This window comes from Grammomys surdaster, unplaced genomic scaffold (assembly GCF_004785775.1).
Source record: "Grammomys surdaster isolate TR1022 unplaced genomic scaffold, NIH_TR_1.0 1166, whole genome shotgun sequence".
Taxonomy (NCBI): Eukaryota; Metazoa; Chordata; class Mammalia; order Rodentia; family Muridae; genus Grammomys; species Grammomys surdaster.
This window is the reverse complement of record NW_021605585.1, coordinates 2,405,053-2,412,291: the sequence shown is the minus strand read 5'-3', so window position 1 is coordinate 2,412,291 and position 7,239 is coordinate 2,405,053.

The window sequence follows — 7,239 nt, the reverse complement described above, 5'->3', positions numbered from 1 at the left end:
CTCTGCCTAATTATTTATTTCTGAGACAAGATCTTTCTCTGTAGCCCATGTTTTCCTCAACTTCAGTGTGAGCCTTTCACCTTAGCCTCATGAATCCTGGGAGCAGACATGCATCAGTATGTCTGGGCTAATTTCCTATCAGAATCTTCAATTATTTCTTTGTTTAAAAAAAAAGTTACAGTGTTTGTTTAACAAAGTCATCTTGTGGATTGGGACACGGAAGCCATGGTGTTTGGAAACCGACAACCTGAAAGAACAGGGTACTTAGACATAAGGATGAAGAGTTAAGGACACTTAGCTGATGTTCCATGCAGATACAAGTGACCTACAGGTTCATGGTCAAGAGCAACCCAAATATAAGGCAGCTGAGGCACTATCTGAGCTACTTGCTGTGTGCACTCTTTAGAGGCCCATACATAAACTTTTTCCTTAGTTACCACAATCTCTTCTTTCTAATCTAGTACGATGTACCACCTGCCTTACATCTGATTCCTTCCTTCTTCCCTCTCTTTTTCACTGCTCAGCCAAGGATGCCAAATCGAACCTCTGGTACAGATTTCAACCATTCTTTTCTAATCTTCTAGACTGTTAAATGGAAACAACTCAGGCATTCTCGCCATCTGTGCCCTTCCTTTTGGCTTGAGGTCAGCTGCAGTTTGCCCCTAAGGCAGTAAGAGCTCCTGACCAGAAAGCCTTCGTCTCTTCGAGACTTTTCTTGGCATCAGAGTTCTGGGTGATCATCAGGTAAGCTGGCATTGGAGGTAAAGCTGAAGCTATCTGCTAGAAATGACACGTCTAGTGTAAAAACATGGCCTTCCATGTTAGTCTGCAAGATTATGCAGCTATGAAAGACTTCAAAAAGGTTATTAACTTCAGTGCCCCACAGTGTGGAGTGCGAGAGCTGAGCTCTACAGAAGGGAATGGATGTTTAGCATCATGTACAATAGAGGCAGAAGGACTGTCAAAAGCATCTAGGTCACCTTTAGTGTTAGACTGAAGAAGAGACAGAGGCCCAATCCTAACAGACTTCTAGAATTAAAGCACAATTGCCAATCACCACAACCTCTGCGTTAAGTGTGGCTCTTATTTCATGAGACCCTACAAACTATACACGGGATAGAAATTTGCATGAAATTAAACTTTGAGGTTAACCAATACAACAATGGGTTGTTATAGTAATGTAAAATTGGGTAAATAAATTAACATTAATATCTCAGAACTCCCATTTACCCTACCAAAGCTATGCCATATACTGCAGCGTACAAACTATGATGAGTATACAATTACATTTGTGATAGAGGTATAGAACATATGGCTACAGGAAGAGCATCACTACACAGATTGATGTTTGATCTAACCCTGAAGGCTGAATAAGCCTTGTAAAGGGCAGTTTTCTAATCTCAGGAGGCAGCTTGTCTATGATGGCCCAAAGTTGGGCCAGACTGGGTGGAAAATAAGCCAAGAAATGAAAGGGCTTATGTGTGCCTTGGGCTCAAAGCCTGTTGCTTACTGCAGTATAATCTGCCTTTCAGGCCAGTGCTGGGCGTCAAGTGTTTAGTAAGTGGTTCACAGTTAGGAAGCACTCATTTACTCTATTTGCCCATGTCCATGGTGAAAACTTCCACCACGGCCAAGTTCAAGCTGGCAATGGAACATCCGTGAACATAAAATGTGGACGGGTCACCAGCTCTACACCACTGTATACCATCTCGAGCATACTAAACACAAATAATATAAGTGACACTAGTGTGTACTTACTAATAATATGTCAAAACAAATAGAAAACAGCAAGTTATCAGCATTTAGTATCATTTTACTAATTTTTTTGGTCATGTTATTTAATTATTGTGATTTAAAATAATGCTTTCAAACCAGCTGACAGAACCTCTGAAATTTAGCAATCAGATCTTGTGAATCGGAGGCAACTTGCTCCTGGGAGTCCTCGGGGTGGATAGTCATGGGTTCAGATCTAGCCTGTTGATCAGCCAGTTGTATATCACCAAGTGAGACTCCTAAATTTCTTGGAGCTTTACTTCTTCCATGTATGACAACAGTAATAACATTATGGTTATTTTATGTGGTCATAAAATATCAGCCAACAAGAACATAGTAAGAAAAGCTCAGCAAATCCTTGCTCAAAACAAATTCAGATGCTCAATAAGCAGATCACAAGATGTATGTATGTATGTATGTATGTATGTATGTATGTACGTATGTATCTTGAAACAGGCTCTCTTGTAGCCCAGGCTGACTTGGAATCTACTATGTATCCCAGGCTGATCCTTTAACTTCTTATCCTTCTGTCCTCAGACTTCTAGAATAACGTATGTCACACACGCACACACACACACACAGAGAGAGAGAGAGACAGAGACAGAGAGACACACACAGAGAGAGACAGAGAGAGAGAGACAGAGAGAGAGAGAGAGAACAAAGTTATCTAAGGGGGTTCCATAAGAGAAGCAAAGGTAAAGATAATATATCCAATAGGCACAGATGGTTTGCAATTTGGTGGACCAAAGAATACAAGAAGGAGTAGTGAAGACTGCATCAGAAAGACTTCCACATCCTGCCAACCTGAAAGTTGAGAGATTTGCTTCATGCCCACCTGGTAAACAATGGCCCTAGGGAAATAATTCCCTCTGATGAATGGCACAAGTCATTTCAAGCACCCTGATGTCGAGTATCTATGGATGGTAACTGTGATGAGCTGCAGGGAAGCAAAGACATCTGTAAACAAAATGAATTCCCTCTTTAGGAGGGGACGCGCTGCCCTCAGGGATGCGAGTGACATTAGAACTCAGAGCTGAAAACAGTCATTTGTTTACAGGCTTTGATAAACATTGGAAGCCAATGGCAGTATTTCAAGAGTTCTGAGCTGCCTGCTATGCCCCTCATGCATTACACTTCACACACAGAATTGCCAGACGACACACATCTCTATCTGCTCCCGTCTGAAGCTTCTACACACAGGTTTTGGCTATGAGTGTTCTTTCCTATGGGAAGGTTGGATCTCACATATGTACTATCAATACAAAGCCCTAATCATTATGGCACACGCAGGAAGGTGTGCAAAAAATCATGAGAATATTACTGCCAACAGGGGAATCATAGCAGTTTTCTGAAAATAGAAGTGGCCTTTAAACTTTCTCACAGAAAAGCCCTGGTGTGGTTATAAATTTTTTTTTCTGGCTAACAAAACCTAGTAGATGCGAACCAGATTTGCATCCACAGGCTAGAATGCTCCCACCCAGCATGCTCTTTCTCCCCCCCCCCCCCCCCGCCAGTCTCTCTCTCCCTCCTTCCCACTGCCCTCCTCTCTCTTCTTTTCTCTCCTCTCTTTCTCTACCCCCTGCCTCACCCTCCATGGGTATACATACTTGACCTCATCAGAGACACTAGGTATGGTTAACTCCTCCTCCTCACATCAAACCCTCATGGAACATCTGGAGGTGGAGCTGGGGAAGGCACCTCTGTGAGATCAGTGTAACCTCATGTGAGGTTTCCGGTCCTCGACACAGGCAGGGTACAGCAGCCACATTTGGCCAACACGGTAACACTAGAGAAAGGTGAACTCTTACTTTTAAGCTCAAAGTTCACAGGTTCAAATACCACTGTGTCAACTGTTCTCTTGTACTGAAGCTTCAACACAAATGCCCGCAAAGATCTTGCCACTTTGGGAAGGACCCTGGTGCCTGAATTTAGATCCTTTCTCAACAAGATCAGTCTCTTGCCCAGAATGAAATGACCTAGCAACTACGCCAAAGAGATACAATATTTCCTTCCTTTAACACAGAAAATTCACAGACAAGAAGTGACTTGCCCATGTTCCCTGGATGGCTAAGGACAGGAGCAGGATTTGTGACAAGGTCATTTCCTTCCAAGATCAGGCTCCTGATAGATTGGGTCAAAGACTATTGTCCTGTAGCCAAGAAACTAGCACTGGGATGGACAACGTTAGCATATAAAATAGGAAATGACATTGTGCTATCCTCGATTAGGCAAGCCTCACAGTGAAGTCATTACAATATGGGGCTCACCTTGTCATACTTAGTAAAGTGTTCAGTTGAAGGGCAGAGGAACCTGTTTCTGTTTTAGACCCGATACTATCAGGTACTTATCCATGTATCTGCTCATTTATATATTATAATATAATAAATATTTATTGAGGATGCCCTGGCCCTATTCTTAACACAAGGACACAGTGTTTTGCAAAACCATGTATAATGAGGATTTCATGAAGTTTAGGTAAATTAGTAGCTCCCTATATATATATACACTGAAGATAATCTGTAAGTATAACATATAGTAACATGACAGATATGTACTTTCCTATAAAGTGTGGGACCCCTTAAAGTGTGAGCCCCCAGAGGCAGGAATTCTACATGGTTCACTTACGAATCTCATTGTGTAACACCAATAATGTGCTGTTTGCAGGTTACAGAAAGTGATGTGTGATGTTCTTACAGTTACTTGTAAGAACTACAGCTGATTTGGGTTCCTTGTCCCATTGGCTGATAAACACTTACTTTGGAAACTCTGTTCTTGGGTTTGGCTGATGAGAGCATGCATATAGCACCCTCATATCTTTTACCAGTAAACATTGGATGTCACCTGCCAGGCTGGGTCCCTTCCCCTGAACTATCTTTGCTTGCCCTTCTTTGGTCTCTTCAGCCCTCAGACTCTCTGATATGGTCTTTCTGATCACGTCAAAGATTCTTAGTTGACAACTAAGGAAGGTCTCAGCCCCTCCCTTGAGGTTGCCAATGGGAAGGGTTCTGAGACAAAGACTTGCTTAGATTTGCAAACAACAACAACAACTCACAAGACAAACAAACAAACAAAACACAAAAGACGAAGTCTAACCACTTGGAGCTAAAAGAAAGAAAAACAAAACAATAGCTCACTTTAGCCATACTCTGTAAAGTGTAGTGAGGAGCTGTCTGGTCAGGTAAAGCATTTCTGCAACTAGAAAAGTTCCCAGAAGTGAAAGTTTCACACCGATAAAGATGCAGGTAAGTCAAGTGTGGGATGGGGAGGATCCCTCTGAAGTGTCCCTTCAACCCTTCTGTGCCCCTCCACCCTCCATCATGTGAGCCTCCCAGATATGACAAATCCATGAAGTTTCACTCGCCTTTCTTGCGTGAGAGGTCTGCCTTGAAGCTTACATTTCATCTCTGGTTATCTTCGTAGGCCCTCCCGTTATGGTCATAGTAAATGGCTCTCTTCTGATTTAGTGTTCCTCCCATTCCACACTATCACGCATATATGATCACAGTTCGCTTTCAACTCTAGGCTAAAGTGCCATCTAATGAGACGAGTGTGGCATTCAAGACCCTTCACCATGAGCCTTCGACACCTCGACTGTGAGCCTGACCTGGAACCCACCTCGATCATACCCTTGCTTCCATCGTCTGCTGACGGCGGAGATTCTGAAATTCTCATTTCCCCTGTATTCACAATATTTTACACATTGTTCCATTACCAGTCATACCCCCCACCAGGTATATTCTTGTTCCTTGGAGTGTTTGGGGGTGCTTCATTTTCATGTACCCTATCCTTGGTCCAGCATTCAGATTATATTCTCTGGGTAGAATTAACCTTTAATTACCTTTTTTTAACTTAAAGGAAGTAGAAGAGCACACTTGTCACGAGCATTGCAAACAGGCTACCTTCTGTGAGTCCCAGCTTTACCATTTACTGATGAGGACATTAATCAAGCTGCCCACTTACCCTTCATATCATCTATAGGATGGGAATGGTGAGAGTCTTACCTCATGAGACTTACATGAGCTGGATTTTATACTCACTTCTGAACCAGTTACACAACAATCTAGTTGGGTTGTGACTGTTGATTTCCTTAGGTACCACTATTTCTCCCTCCTCCATGAATAATAATTCTATTTTCCATGTATGAAGCACTTTAGAGTTTACCAAGACCTCTTACATGAGTTTTCACATTCAGTCAGCCCAGTTAGATGTGAGGTAGGTGTTGCTATCCTGTGAGACTTTGGGTGACACAGGTAAAGCGTAGGGGGAGGGAAGGCAACAAGACTTGAATAATTCGGTTTTGTATGCGTAGTGTGGTCAACATTCTCTACCAAGCTTGAGTCATTGAGAACAGTTGGGACATTGCACATCATGTCTTCATGTAAGTTCCATCTCCACAAAGGTTTCTGCAGAGGTCTTTAGAGACCCAAAGCTGTGCTCCGGTTCCTGATGAGCCTGAGTATATCAATTGCATTCTGGGCCAACTGGGGAGGCAGGGATGTGCTGCTTCACACACACACACACTGGAGGTTTCATGGTTTCATTTAACCTCTGCTGTTGATTGTTTTCTGACCTTTGCTCTGTCTCTGTATGTAGACCTTTCCCATTGCAAGGTGGCACGTAACAATAGAATCAGACCTTGGTGATCACTAAGGAGAAGTAACTTGGCCAAGGACTCCACTACTGTATGCGCACTTCCTTGGATCATGCTCAGGTGATGAGGACATAAAGAAAGACCACTTGCGTTGCAGAAGCACCAAAGCTTGATTAGCTCCTGCTCACTGTCTCAGATATCTACACATGGTTGGTGCTCCATAAATGCTTCCTGAGAGGTGAATGAATGAATGAATGAATGAATGGCTGTCTTCTAGCCAGTCACTAGCTGAGGTGCAGATTGCCCTGCCATGGCCCATCATCACTTACATTTCCCACCTCCCACAGTAAGAAAAGTTTCCCAGTGAGATCAGGGGGTCAGCTCATTGGTGGTAAGGCTCCCAGTAGGCAGAAGGCATTATAATATTTCGTGATTTTCTGTTTATTGTCTATCAGCTACAAGCAGATTTCAACTCACCATGTACAACATCTTCTCTGCCTTTCTCCTGATGTGACCGAGGGACTATATGCTGGGAAGCACAAGTTCCATTCAAAATCAGCATTGGCAGATCCAGCAAGTGGTTTTGGAATTTCAATACTGTCTGAAATGTCCAGTGTCACTTATTGACTGGTAATAGATATCTTAGTATGGCTCAGTTTTTGTTCCCCTAAATTTTCATTTGTTTCAAAGAGTGTTCAAGAATGAAGCCTTGGAGAGAATTTATCTTAAATAATTCTTTATGGAACTGATACAAAGCTGAGATCAAAGCCAGGTACAGTAGCACATATGAGAGACCCTGTCTTTAAAAACAGAAAACACCAAAGCAGAGAGAGAGAGAGAGAGAGAGAGAGAGAGAGAGAGAGAGAGAGAGAGAG